We start from the raw sequence: 15,448 nt of genomic DNA on the forward strand, positions 1-15,448 counted from the left end.
AATGTATCTTCCTATCACAGTTTTTTATGTAATGGATTAAATTGTTGTATTTCATGTACGGGGCTCGTGTCATTCTGTTCTGTATATCTGCTCACATCTCTATTTATTCCATCCAAGTTTCACACTTTATATTAATATTTACTCGATCCGGGCAACAACAACGAGGGCGATCGCCCTCTGGATAACGATAACCAAATAGAGCGGACACCTTGTAAGAAGGTACAATCCGCCAATCAACCCCATCACCAACACGCCTTTCAGACCCCCACAGTCACTTTTGCACCATTGCAGTTCTGGTTTCTGTTTCTGTAGCGGTCACGTGTATGTGGCTTGTGGCAGTCATACGTAGTCGATTTCTCCTAGTTTATTTCCAGCAAAAAGGATAATTAATTATTTGGCCTTGAATGCATCTGTTAATTAGAACATACATTTTTTTTACATCTGATCAGTCTATCGCAAGTTAGATATGATTCTTTCTTTAATTACGTCTTCGAAAGGCTGGGCGGTTGAACACAAGCAATCGAAAGGATCACATTTATTGTTGGTTTCATTTGAATTCGCATCGTATTAACATCGACATTTTTCATCAGACTGTCTGAATTTTTTAGTGACATGCTTAAAATGTCCCGCATTGTTCAATACATTAAGTTAAAAAAACGCTGTTATACTAATGAATTGGGGTCAGAGTTCATGACTACAAGTTGCATTAAGGTACTGAAAAATGGACGCAAAATAAATTTAGTGTCAAAAAATGTACTCTTTGCTTGAAATGTCTCGTACAAGGAACATCTCTATTTAGTAGCAGACGACAATGTAAGGTGTTTTATAGTTAGATAGAAAATATAATTGGATAAAGTGAAAGAAGAGAACATTTGCTGGACGAAGGTCATACTTAGGTGTGACTTAGGATTTATTTTCTAATTTCAATATCGATCCGCACCTTTATTAAATAGCGTGATCAGTTGTTGAGTACTGTTGGTCTCGGTTTTCTCGATCGATTGTGAGACATGCTAAGTTTGGTGTTTTAGCAAACACTTTGTCTTTAAAATACAGTGTAATATAAAATCAATTCGCACATAAACCAGTTTTATAAATGTAGCAAAGGCTTGCGTTAATCTGGGACGTTCCAATTGATAACGTTTACTATTCTCAACCTTTGAAGGGAAACAATGACCGCATACAACAGTAGACCCTAAACCCAATGCTAAAAACCTATGGGGATTTCTATGGAAAATGGTTTTTATAAGTTAATGATAACTTCGTAGTTGTTATCTGTGTTGGGTCATAACTCTGTATAACACACCGTATATACGCAAAGTATCTGACTGGGTCACGCAAGGTGTGTGTATTGAACAAGGCAGAATGGGAATCGTTTCAATCCCTCTAGGAGCCAAAATCGACAACTGATCCTTTCGACATCGCAGTGGATCCAATACTCATGTGTACAAGGATACTACAGGATGTTGCAGGGGATACAACACCAAACACTTCCAAAACATGTCAACAAACCACGTTAAGGGTGTAAAATTTTGTAGAATATTTCCCAGTACAATCTTTCGTGGTCAGCGTAACATGCAAACATTAAGATTGACCTATGAGCTAGCCTGCCGAGAAACTTGGTAGGTAGATACAAATAACATTTCCTGATTGGGGCATAAATTGAATTTTAATTAGGACATTCCCGGTTACAAATTAGGAACAGACATGAGTGGAATGTTAACTCTAGGATATACCGGTAAAATGTCCAGGTGAAATTTTCGGAAATTGTTGTCCATTTTAAACATTTGCCATAAAATGATATTCTCCAGAAGAGGTTTTAATAAAGACGCACTAGAGGAGATTATGCTAATTTCTATGAGGGTAATAAAGTATTTGGCGGGTAAAGTAGTAATCCTGATTTGCAAAGCTAAACGAGATGGTATTCACAGATGGAATTCAGGGTTTTAAAATAGTTCCCCTTCTAAAACTAATTAAAGTTTCTGAGCAACGCCAATAAGTTGACTCGGAGGAAAAATAACAAATATCTTTTATCTTAAAAAAGAATCGCAATAAGGACGAGCGTCGAAAAGTTGAGGACACGGAAAGGGAGAGATTTGACTTCATAAGGAGGTGGGAATCTCAAATAAAGCACAACATTGGTCTCGAATGCATTCAATGTATAGTCATTGACGTAAGTATGTAATTATTGTTGAATTTATTCGTCGTAAATTGATAACTCAATTTTTCCTTGGCTTCAGAAATAATCGTACGTGTTATATTGTTGATTAATTGTAAGAAAGTCATACGATATTCCATTATATGAATGAGTTCGAATTCAGTTCTTGTGCATGCAATAGAAATAATTTAGTGCAGGATGTCGTGTATAACTTTCTGACACAAATTGTAAGGAGTAAATTATCTATCTTAAATGATTTGCATTACTCATATCATGTTTTGTGTAAGGTATAATGAGAATTGATCTATTTCTTGAAATATATGTCAATCAATTTCTAAATAGTAAAGTTACGTAGTTAGGGCAAGGAGTGAATCCCATTAACTCGTATGTAATTAAGTTATGGATTATCGTCAATTGAGAATCGAGTAACGTGTTCCTACTGTCATAGTGGAGCTGGTAAATGTATAGCCACAGGGAGATGTGTGACAGTTTATCTAACGATGTCTAAATATGTCATAATCAATTAGAATGAGGTCGATTTATGATAATAGGATAGTGATTTTGTGTCAATATTAGGCTCCGAATGACCATAGCTCGTTCTGCTGAATTTCGAAATACGATATCTGACGCGAGGGAGTGGGAATATTTGTTGATCGTAGGGGATGGACAAACATGACAAGTGATTAGGTTGAGTATAATTGTTTGTATTTTAAATAACATAGCTATATACGATTGTACAATGGGGAAAAAGCACAGTCTGCAGCCAAGAGGTTGATGACCGGGGGGGGGGGGGGAAGCCGACTTATCGCCAGCAGTGATTTGGAAAAGACCAGAAGTACTAGGTGATGCTGTCATGCCGGTAATCTGATTTCAATCAGGCACTCGATCATATGATGAAATTTGTTCTATCAATGTAATATAACGGCTAATTGAATTTCTCATAACTGTGTAACTCTTTTTTTGAGAGAAAGTAAATTATTCACATGTCATGTTCGATTTAATATTGTTTATGTAATTGAATGTGTTGTTGTATTTTATATACGTGTGCTCGTGTTATTCCATTCTATATCTCTGCTCAGATATATTTTATTCCATCCAATAATGTCATATGTTATGTTATTAATTACTCCATCCGGGCAATGCCACCTTGGTCGATCATCTTCTATATGACGATAACCAAAAATCATAAGTAGTACGGGAGATCCATCATTTCCACCACCACAATGACACCATGGCTTGATGATACGTGTAAATACGCCATCAGGGATTGGAAAAGTCCTGCAACATTTCCAAGTCACCTGAAAAATCTGAATAAATACCATACATAACCAACTAAACCGTGTCGTACTATTAGAGAGAGCAGGAGGAAAACGTGAAGATGATATATCTGGGTCGAACTCTAGTTCCTCTGTTATATCAGCATGGAATCTGGTACGAAACATCACTGGCCAAACAAATTAACTGTATCAGGCATCTAACGAAATAGGATGAAATGGTCACCACCGGATCAAAAAAATCTCAAAAGATTGGCTGAACCGTTCTCAAGCAACTGCTCACAAAAGACTCACAAACGTTTTCAATCAAATTTAGGAAACTGGCGACTTCCCGCAGTCTCGGCGAGAAGAAACAGTGAAACCAGTACTCGAGCAAGGAAAGGACTAAATCAACCCTTTCTTCTGTCATCCCATTACATTAACAAGCTGCATTTGCAAAACCATAGAACGGATTATAAATGATAAACTGATTTGGTATCTGGAATCCAAGAGACTACTATCAGACGTTCAGTATGGATTCAGAAGCTAGAGAAGTACAATATACAATGTTGTCAGGCGTTCAGTACTTACCAGATAATTTTTTTAAAAATTAAATAAAAAACATGATTGCCAAAGTTTTTGACTTGGAGTAAGCTTACAACGCCAAAATGGAAGTCTGGCTTAATTAAAGACGTATTCAACTTAGGTCTAAGGGGACGCCTACCTAACTTTATCTCCAAGGTTTTGAAAGATAGCAATTTCAGCGTTAAGGCAAGCAACAGGCTTTCCGAAAAATATCAGGAGGAGACGAGTTGACCTTTGGCAGCATATTGTCACACACCCTTTTCAACATCAAGATTAATGGTGCAGTGAAATGGCGTATTCCAGGAACTCCAGGTCATTTTGTTTGTTTTTTTTATATATATCTGATATAGGTCAAAGAGTATGCATACGTTTGAATGTCCACTACAAATGAGCAAAAACAAAGTTCGGAAATGGGTTCAAATTTTCGAAATCACTATCTGACTGCGCATTTATATCGATTAAGTGGAATTCATGATGACTTGAAGTCCCGTCTTGATTGTTGCCTTATTACTGTTGCGGAGGAAGCAGATTTTGGGGTCTTATTTTCGACCGTAAACAATTTATCCTCTACATATTTGATACCCAAGGGAAAATGACATTCGGTTTCGTCCTCACTTAGTAATACCGAAAATTAATACTGGAGATGTTGCGAAATTCTATATTCCCACCGTAGTTATCAAAACCTTGCAAAATAATGTCTGACCTTTGCGAATTCAAAACTGTCCGTAACAAAGAATCTACTATTTCAGAATAAATTGAATGAAATCAAACTCATATCGTAGCCATACGTCCCCGTATATAGACGTTTCGAAAAACAGACAAGATACAACAGCAACTGCAACACCCCATGACACAATCACGAGCCGATTACCGTATATAGTCACAATTTCACTTTCGAAAGTACAGCTTTACTCAAAATTTTTAACAACGCTGAGACCTCTCAAAAAACATATTACTTCATATTTTCGGATTCCCTTTCCGCAGTGAAAGCCTTGCAGGATCTTACCTCTTCCAATTACAGAGGCGCGATGTTCTCGTACAACCTGGGAAAAATATTCTGTAACGTTGGCTGCCTAGTCACATTGGTATTAAGAGCCAATAAAAGAGCACAAAAAGCAGCCAAAGCTGCGCTGTATTCACACGTTTCTGAAATGAAGATTCTATATAATGACTTCAAATATGACATAAATTGATATGTTCGTCATACTTGGCAAAATATGTGGAATGAAAATTACTCAAACACACTTAAAAACATCAGACCCCATTAATGTGTGTAGCATTCCTCGTATAGAACAAATCGGAGAGGTGAGGTGGTACTGACCCGATCGTTTAAAGGATACACCTACTTAACTCATACATACTTTTGACCGGAGTGCGTACCTGTGGGACAGAAGTATTTCGACGTTAACTGCTTGAATAAAAAGTATGAGGTCGTACCACCGGACATAATCTGGGACCTTTTAGGAGAATGTGGTTTATGCAACTTTTAATTATGCTTTTAGAGTTTTACCTTTTCATTTTTACTTTTTGTGTTATTTTATACACATTTTACAGAATTTTCAGGTATTGACATTTTAATTTTTTTCTTGTACTTAATTATATATGTTTGGAATGGTTCAACAATCAAAATTTGTGTAAAATTCGTTTTGCATATTTAGAACTTAACCTTTTGTTGGCACCACATAGCCACTGTTGTGCTTAAGTGCTATAAAACACTACACCCATGCATTTCAGTCAATGTCCCTGTATTACAAATAGCACCATCAGGCTATAGCTCACGCTGTCTTAGGCTAAAAGCCGCGGGAGTTAAATAAGCAAGCAACTAAATGAATGAATGAATGAATGAATGAATGAATAAAAAATTAGTTAATTAATTAATTAATACAATACAATATCTCTTCAATAACAATTCATTTAACGAAATACTCTAGCAATACATACATTATTTGAAGAAAAAACAAAAACAAAGAAAAGATAAAAAAAAGAATGAAGCTGGTGACACATTATCTCCATTACTTCAAGGTATCTCGATCTGAACGCAGTAAATTTGGATTGGTTTGGAATTTTACGGTACAGCAACACCAGTAAGTTATTTGATTCCGAGGAAATTGGAGTAAAGTCCCTTGCCCAAGTACACTTAACGGACCTGACTAAGGCTGGCTCGATGGTTGGACTCGAACGAGCACCCTTTCGTTCATGAGACCGGCACGCTAACCAATAAGCCACAAGGGCTTAATAAAATACAAATTATATATGTGCACCAAATGAACCTACCACTTTATGTCACTCAAACCCAGACACGTGATTCACCGACCAATAGAAACTCTGGCAATGGTGTGAGCAGCACATGATTAGCAAGAACATGAATAGTTTGACGGACTTGTTCTATCCGACTCACGATTAATCACTGGAAACTTTTAAATAATTATAACTTAAACTTTTTTCAACCATTTTGCATGACAGAAGGCACTAAAATACCATTGACACAGAATAATCTTTCGACATTTTCGTTGCTCCCCTTAAGAACCCCATGCAATCAGATACAGCACGAGGTCAAATGTTCAGCAGCCTGTTAGTATTACAAAATGTCAACCGTTGCATATTTTTACCCCTAATTTAAAGCGTGTCAACAAGCAATTATTGCACATTGAATTGATACATTTGTGGTTATTTCATGTGGCCAAAGTCAAAACTACTTTGATATTTAAAAACGAAGCAAAACTCAAGCAAACGATTCCTATCATCGAGTTAAGTATTAGTTGTTGCCAGGAAGAAGTCGGTTTATTGGTCTTCATTTAGTGTGGCATGTGTTGGATTTTTAACGTAGCTTTACAAAATAATTCGGTCATATCGCTACGATGTCTGCAGTTAGGCAGTTTATAGTGATGTCTAGCAATGCGGCGTCATGAAGCATACACGTAGCATGATGTCTCACCTATTCGCACTATCCTGACACCAGACCGACCAGTCCTAACACTAACCTGTTAATGCTGATCGCCTAGCGAGGCAGCTGTTAGTACCAATTTTATAAGTCTTTGGTATGACTTGGCTGGGGTTAGAACACGCGACCTCCGAGGCGGACGCTCTAACCACTAGACCAGGTCTTGATTTAGAAAACTCTTACTTGATTGCACAGCCTGTCACATGTATTCATACTTAATAATAAACGAATTTACACGAGAGCACTTGAAAAGTTGCGGAACATGCAGTAAAAGTTATAGGGTACGTGCTACTTGTATTTTACGTCTCTGTTTATAACTAGATTTTAGTGAGTCTGTGTTGGAAAGATATATCTCAAACCGAGTAATTATGCAATTACTAAATAATAAACATAATTTATAGTATTCGCGAGATTTAACAGTGACATGGATTCGTTCGGTAAAATTAACCCTCTGCATAATTTCTTAGCATAATGAATTCTCATGATATTTTCACATACAAGTGTGTAGTAATCTGAGATTAGAATAATCATTTGGCTCAGGTGTTTGGTTAGTTTATTTTGTGCTGCATGGCGCCAAGTAGTGATCTTCAGCTTTGAAAGATTTACTGATGAGTCATGCAAATGTAAGGAAAAAAAAAGAAAGGAAAAAAATAAATATTCAAGAAAAAACATGCAAGTGGTTTTCAGTCGCAGTTAAGAAATTTGCGTCCACACAAGATGGCGGGAAAATAAAATGACAGTGTGTTTCTAGGAGAAAATTGAGGTTTGAGGTAGATTCCAAATATCTATCACTTGTAAGAGAACGTCACGTGTTATTTATACTGTCTAATAAGCAGATCTTGCCATTTGATTTCCGCGCGAAGAGACCAGCTTCTTTAATTTCTAAAATTATGTGTAATTCACAAGTAGTGACGTCAGTAATAGGAAACGTACCTTGTGCGGTTTAAGTGCCGAATACTCATCTAACTCACAGTAACGTCCTTTATTCCGAATTCAATGCCAGTATGAAGGTCAGACTTGAACTTGATGATGCGTCGTCTATGCTATTATCAGAACAATCTATTCCACAGGGTGTATAAGTTGATGTTACAAACATTATTCATAGTTATCTCCCCTGGAATTTATCTCATCTAATAATATTGCAGAAGTATATATAATACATCTGCTCTATAATTATAAAAATGGTACTAGCAGCTGCCGCGCTTGGCGTACAGCAATATCAGTCTAGCGTTAGGACTGGTCGGCCAGGTGTCAGGATAATGTGACCGGATGGGTCATCATACTACATATCAGCGGCACGATGCCCCATAAATATAATTGTTAAAGCTACGTTAAGTCTAGTTATATAACACAGATTTTTAAACAAATTAAATGAAAGTATCTTAAATACAAACTAGGGAAGTATATTTCAAAGTTCTTATAACACTGGTCTAATTTTTTTTAGAAGACGTCTGCTTTTTTGATGTGCTAAATTCAAATATGACAATGAATACAACTGATTGGTTACTCTTTCCAAGATATTTAAGTGTTTACACTTACGTCTATATATATCGTGTAGATTGTAGAGTTGTAATTATAAATTGTAAACCTAGGTCTTTTCATGTATTTATGGTTGCGTTACATGATAATATTTCACATGTCCTGTTTATGTAACGTTAAATGGACCATCTCTTGTCACTATTCAGCAATAGTCTGCAAGAATTAATGTGCTCCATTTGCTCTGATAGCGTTTCTTCACTGTTGCAATGTCATGGTGATATCACTCGCTGTGCTCGTCGCTCACTACTCCGCAATTCGTTGGGAAAAAATATTTAGATGAGAGTGCAAACTATGTATCTTTAGTGACATGTTGCACCCAAAGCTTTCGTATGCCTTGAGGAGGTTTTCCACCAACTCCCTGTAGTTGTCTGCCTTGTTTTTTCCGAGAACATTTGTTGCCACTAACTGCAATTTTCCAAGTAGGTATTCGAAAGCTGCTTGTGTTTTGCCCATGGGCTTGACAAAGTTTTTCATCTAATGACTGTCAGAGTGGCCAATCTCGCTTGATGAAGTGGGAATCTCTCGCGCGAATATCCCATTCGCAGAGAAAACAGCTGTACTTAGTGTATATGGTCTGCAGATCAAGCCAGAGAGCAAGAATCTTCAAATCGCCACAAAGCTGCCTCTGATGTTGATCATAGTTTATGCATCTCAAAGTTTGTTTCATGTTTTCATAGGTTTCCTTCATATGGACTGCATGGCCAACTGGAATTGATGGCAAAACATTGCCATTATGCAGCAAAACAGATTTAAGACTCGTCTTCGATGAATCAGTGAACAATGAGGGCTGCCATCACACCACAGATGTTGCTGCAGGCTACAAATCACCTTCTGTGAAGAATGGGAAAAGATCCCTTTGACGGTCACGGAACATGAAAACCCTAACATCACCTGCCAGGAGATTCCACTGCTGCAGTCTGGAGTCCAACAGCTCTGCCTTACTATTGGATAGTTCCTAATTCCAGACAAGGTCATTCAGCTCACCTTGTGATATGAGGTGTGGTTCAGAGGAGGAGGATGGGAGAACATACGAGTCATGTCACATTGATGGTTCAGGACTAGAATTTTCATCCTCTTGCTCTTCCTCGTCTGACTAAAGTGAGAACGATTCTGGTGCATCAGGAACCTGCAGTCCTTCTCCGTGGAGTACTGGGTGTATATCAGATGGAATGTTTGGATATTACACAGTCCACGTTTTATTCTTTGACACAACTTTCCCAACCGGAGTTACCATTGAGAAGTAACAAATGCTGATATAATCTGTTGGCTCTCTTCAATTCACGGACACTGCAAAAGGCATGGATTTCCTTTTCCTGTTTAACCACTGGCGAAGATTTGTTGCACAAGTGTTGCAGCATCTGTGTGGTACCCACCTCTTTACCTGATCTCCAATTTTGCAGCAAAAATAAAGGTGATAGACTTTATTAACCATAGTCGTTATACTGCGCTTTTGTGATGCAAAAGTCACTTCACACAAACACAGCAGAAGTTATCTGCATTGTTCATACAAGTACGAGGCATATATGCTCACTTTGGCTAAATAGAAATATATCCCTTTGCAAGATCAAACACTGACAAATAAGAGAGCACGACACTGTGTAATTTCTCGAGCTGATATAGGGCAATTTGTTCAGCAGAGTGATATAAGCTTAGTTATGATTGCATCATCCATAACGTCTAGGAATAACATGATGTAATTCATATCATATATGACGCAATACCAGCTTCAAATTGCATCATTCATTGTTTTTCCCAAAAAGCAATTACTATCCAAACCCAGTCAGGGATTTATCCATACAGTCAAATATGTATCTTAGTCTTTAAAACTAGAACCAATCAACAATTTAAAGCATCATTTTCATTCTCAATGACCCAGAATGAGTAATGTTTGACTACATTTATTTCGGAAGCATTTCGGCTGTAGACCAATATAACATGAATGAACTGCAGTTAAATGTACCTCCATGTTTGCAGATTCTGTTAAAAGATGCGCGTCTTGAAACTTCTAACAACGTTAACGAACGATACATTTTTGTATGATAGTAAATTGCGCAGAACCACAATAACGCGAGATGCCATAAATAAATAAAAAAAACAGCAAAGAGTACAGTTCTCCGCCTACGGTCACAATTTAGAAAACTCTTAAATAAGGTAATCAATCAGAAACAAATTGCAAACGAAACGTTATTCTCAAAAGATGATAACCTTGAATACATGGGATACAGCCCCAATGCATATTAACATTCAATTATAAGCAAAACAAAATAAGTATTAAAACACAAATCTCGTACTCAAAAGACGACGGAACTATAGTGATTTAGGAAAAGCAGGATGTTGATGATACCAATGTTGAATTAACTCAGATTTTTGTTACAAGGCTACCGAAAAACTGTCTGAAATAACGATTATAGAATAAGATATTTTCGATCTAATTAGAACTATACAGATACAAAAGGCTTGTGGACTTGATAAAATCAATCATCGAAAGTTAAAAGGAACCTCCCCAGTCATTGTTAAACCTCTCTGCGTCTTATTCCATAAATCATTAGGAAAATGTTTCCGCATATTTTGTAAAGAAGCTATTGTAATGCTGGATTTTTAGAAAATGGAATTACAAGGATAGGTCAAAATACTGACTGATTACTTTGTTAAGGTGTGTCGAAAAAATAATGGAAAGAGTTATATTTAAATTTATTCACAACTATTTAAATTCAAATAATGTCCTTTGCATATATCAGGATGTTGTTCCCCTCAAAACTCCACCACATTTCAGTTAATATATATATATATATATATATATATATATATATATATATATATATATATATATATATATATATATATATATATATATGTATATATATATATCACGGTGTATCCACTGCTTTACATAAACGCAAGGTGTGTGTGCATATAATTTTTTGATATTTTATCGGATTTTGATCACACAGGGCAAAATGGTTTGCTCTTCAAATTTAAAACATAATAAAAAAAACTCTCATTTAATTAACTGATTAAGCAACTATATTTTTGGCAGTCTTCAAACAGTATTTGTTATACATCTCGACCAACGAACAAACGCATGCTCGCTGGAGACCCACAAGGATCTGTTCTATGTCCGTTATTATTCCATATATATGAAGACGATATTGCTCATAACCTATCACAATAATTTTTGCTGATGATAGTTGACTATCTTACTCCTCATCTAATACCAACGATATCTAATATGTGCTCAATGGTCTAAATAATTGGCTGGTAAGTTTCAACCCTTCAGAGATCGAAGTTGTACTAATTTCTTTCCCAACAAATTAGACCAAGTTCTTCTCTTGCCTGAGTTTCGAAATGAGCTTCATTTTTTGAGCATCATAAACACCTTGGTCTGACATTCACTAAGTAACTTTTCCATACATACATATTACTATATGCTTACATGCACCCAAAATTATGAATGTTTTGACGAATATGTAATACAGTCTAGGTATGAAAACATTAGAACGAATGTATCTGTCGCATATACGTCCCCATATGGTATAATATGGGATCTGACTTATTAGACTCCAAAGACTCCAACATGAAGCGAGAAGAATTGTAACAGGGCTTACCCGTAGCGCGTCTACTAACAATATTTACTCCGACAAAGGTTGTCTCCCATTGTTGGAAAGAAGTTTTTTTTTCATAGACTATGTATATGTCACCAAAACATATACGGTTCATATCCCTCTTACCTCCAAGATCTAGTACCTCCGTTAGTTCGACACACAACACGATATAATTTGCAGAATATTTTCAGCATATACATGCTGGTCTAGAAATCTCGAGTCTCCTATACCGCTTCCGAAACAAAGGTTTGGGGCACTTGGCCACATCCAGTAATACTTGAAACAGATTATTTAATATTTAAAAGTAAAATTTTACCGAACACAAAATAACGTCCCACTATATTATTGTTCTGGTTGCAGGAGATTATTAATCATATTAAGATTAAAAACAACTGCAGTGATTTAAACAATGACTTATTTTCAATTGTCTTACTGATAGCCCTTTGTACACTAGCTGTTTGGATCAGCTAAGCTTTCAAAAATCTAAAATATCTGCATTTTTAAAATCCTCTATTTTTATATTATGGGTAATAAAAGATTTGAATAATCGTCTAAGACAAATTACTTCTTGGCGCGTTCTCCCTCCAACAGCTGCCACTGAATGCCCCTATGGTTCATCCCACTCTCCTTCCCTCCCTCTTCCTTAACTTAATTGTTTTACTCGTATTTTGCATAGGCGTTTCTGAATTAGTTTTTCTTAATTTGTTTCCGCTTTTTCCCTAGCATGGTGGCTTTTTCATTATTCATTTGTACAAATTGCACTGTATTTCTGATCCAGGCATATTTATACACACATACACTTAGTCCTTGTGCATATTTATACACACGTACTCTTAGTCCTTGTGCATATTTATACACACATACTCTTAGTCCTTGTGCATATGCATACACATATACTCTTAGTCCTTATGCATATGCATACACACACTCAGTCATTATGCATAACTGTACAGAAATACTCTAAGCCCTTGTGCATAAATAAACATACATACTCTTAGTCCTTATGCATAGGTATACACACATACTCCTAGTCGTTATGCATATGTATACACATATACTTATAGTCCTTGTGCATACGTATACACACACACTCATTCCTTATGCATAACTATAAACACATACTCCTAGTCCTTGTACGTAAGTATATACACATGCTCTTAGTCCTTATGCATAAGTATTCACAAACAATCAGTCAGAATGCACAAGTATACGCACATAATTTTAGTCATTGTGCATAAGTATACACAAATACTCTTAGTCCTTGTGCATATGTATACATATACTCTTAGTCCTTGTGCATAAGAAGTCACACACTCTTAATCCTTATGCATACGTATTCACACATACACTTAGTCCTTTGGCGTAAGTATTCACACATACTCAGTCCATATGCATAAGTACACACAATACTCTTAGTCCTTATGCATACGTATACACATACTCTTAATCCTTATGGATAAGTATAAACACACTCAGTCCTTATGTATAACTATACACACATGCCCTTAGTCCTAACGCATAGTATACACACATACTCTTAGTCCTTATGCATAAGTATACACACACACTCAGTTATTATGCATAATTATACACACATACTCTTAGTCCTTACGCATAGTATACACACGTACTCTTAGTCCTTATGCATAAGTGTTAACACACATTCAGTCCTTATGCATAAGTATACACACATACACTTACTCCTTGAGCATAAGTATTCACACATACTCTTATTTCTTATGCATATGTATACACATATAGTCTTAGTCCCTATGCGTAAGTATACACACATACTCTTTTTCCTTATACATAAGTAAACACACATTATCTTAGTCATTATGCATAAGTATACACACATACTCTTTTTCCTTATGAATAAGTATACACACAATTTTTTCCTTACGCTAAAGTAAACACACATACTCTTAGTCCTTGTGCATAAGTAAACACACATACTCTTAGTCCCTGTCAATTTTCATGTATCTACTTGTGTATTTCGGTGAGGGCTGTTGCTAAATTGTGAGAACTTGTAGCGCGATTCCAAGTGTTGTAAATATGTCAATAAAACGTTTAAATCAAATATGCCTTTTTAATATTCTATTATTGATATAAACAAGTTCCACTAATTCATTACATTTCATTTGAAACAGCAGATCTTGTGCAAAACGCCATCACGAACTCTATCATTGTTCAAACTGAAGTCTGAATTTATTGCCGTATTTTGTGCCAAGTATAATTCTAATTTATAAAACATTATGAACTGGACCCAAAGTTTATTCCTCTTTCGCTTATATTCTGTAAAATTTTCACAGATAGTCAGTATATGTCAAATATTTATTTACACAATTTTTTATTAAGCCAGTTAAAATTGTTTTTATTATTTCCCTTTGTTCTGCAGTGAAGAAAGCTCTGTGCTTAAATTATTTCTCAAGTTCAGGCCTTCACTCTCTTTCAAGCTTAGTACGATTTAATGCAGATAAAGCAGTAAAAAGGACCTTACCGGATATGCACGAGAGAGCTCACGAATAGAGACAGTAAAGTGGGTTGTCAATTTAAAACGATTGTTGCTCTTTTTTATACTTATAAATTGTAAAGATCGATCGTTATCTCTGAAAAACGTTTATACAGATGACTTGTTGCTTCTATTTCTTGCAGAATCATATTTGATAGAATACGATTGGACGGTATCAGTCATGCCATATCTAATAGAATACAGTTGGACGGTATCAGTCATGCCATATCTGATAGAATACGATTGGACAGTATCAATCATGCCATATCTGATACAATACTATTGGATGGTATCAGACATACATGCCTAATACAACAACTCGCAAACCTATTCTTTTTTTTCTCTACAAAACAGTCGCGTCAGATTTTCATTGTCAAAGTTCTTTAAAAAGATAATAAAAGAAACTGGTGAACCAGCCAAATAATTTTCTTAGAGATTTTAAAACTTTTATTTGACATGGAAAGCCATCCTTTGCTAACCATTTGAGAACATTATGGACTTAAACTGTTTTCCGAAAATGACGAGCAAAGGCAGCCAAAGATAAAATTTTGTCACGCACAACGCACGGTATGTAAGAAATCAGGTCTATATGAGGGATCATGATGAAATTAACCGCCAGATTAGTCATTTGTTTTGGAACCATTACAGTACGAGGAGGCGTTGTTAAAAAGTGGTATCAGAGAGAATTCCAGAAATTAAATCTAAACGTGGCCTTTAACATAATATGAGGTATACGTACCTGACATTTATGTCCGCCATCACAAATATTAATTTAAATTCTATTGACATTTATAATACTAATGGTGCAGGCCGATCATATGCGAGACAAACGAAATGACTTGTAGAGAAATATTTCTTGGA

General features: G+C 36.0%; 1 protein-coding gene across 2 annotated transcripts in view; it reads left to right on the forward strand.

The window, feature by feature from the left end:
- Positions 1-14,155, forward strand: part of LOC149779560 (cerebellin-2-like) — a 56,441-nt gene extending 42,286 nt beyond the window's left edge. The window contains exons 1-2 of one of the 2 annotated variants that reach the window (XR_016415674.1): positions 1,789-2,170; positions 9,151-14,155. The gene's annotated coding sequence lies outside the window, so the exon portion shown is untranslated. Of the gene's footprint in view, positions 1-1,788; positions 2,171-9,150 lie in introns of those variants that run through there. The other variant, XM_089940283.1, reaches the window with a different exon arrangement.
- Positions 14,156-15,448: the final 1,293 nt, after the last annotated feature.

Source organism: Sinohyriopsis cumingii, chromosome 17, assembly GCF_028554795.1.
Source record: "Sinohyriopsis cumingii isolate HCF-2022 chromosome 17, ASM2855479v2, whole genome shotgun sequence".
Taxonomy (NCBI): domain Eukaryota; kingdom Metazoa; phylum Mollusca; class Bivalvia; order Unionida; family Unionidae; genus Sinohyriopsis; species Sinohyriopsis cumingii.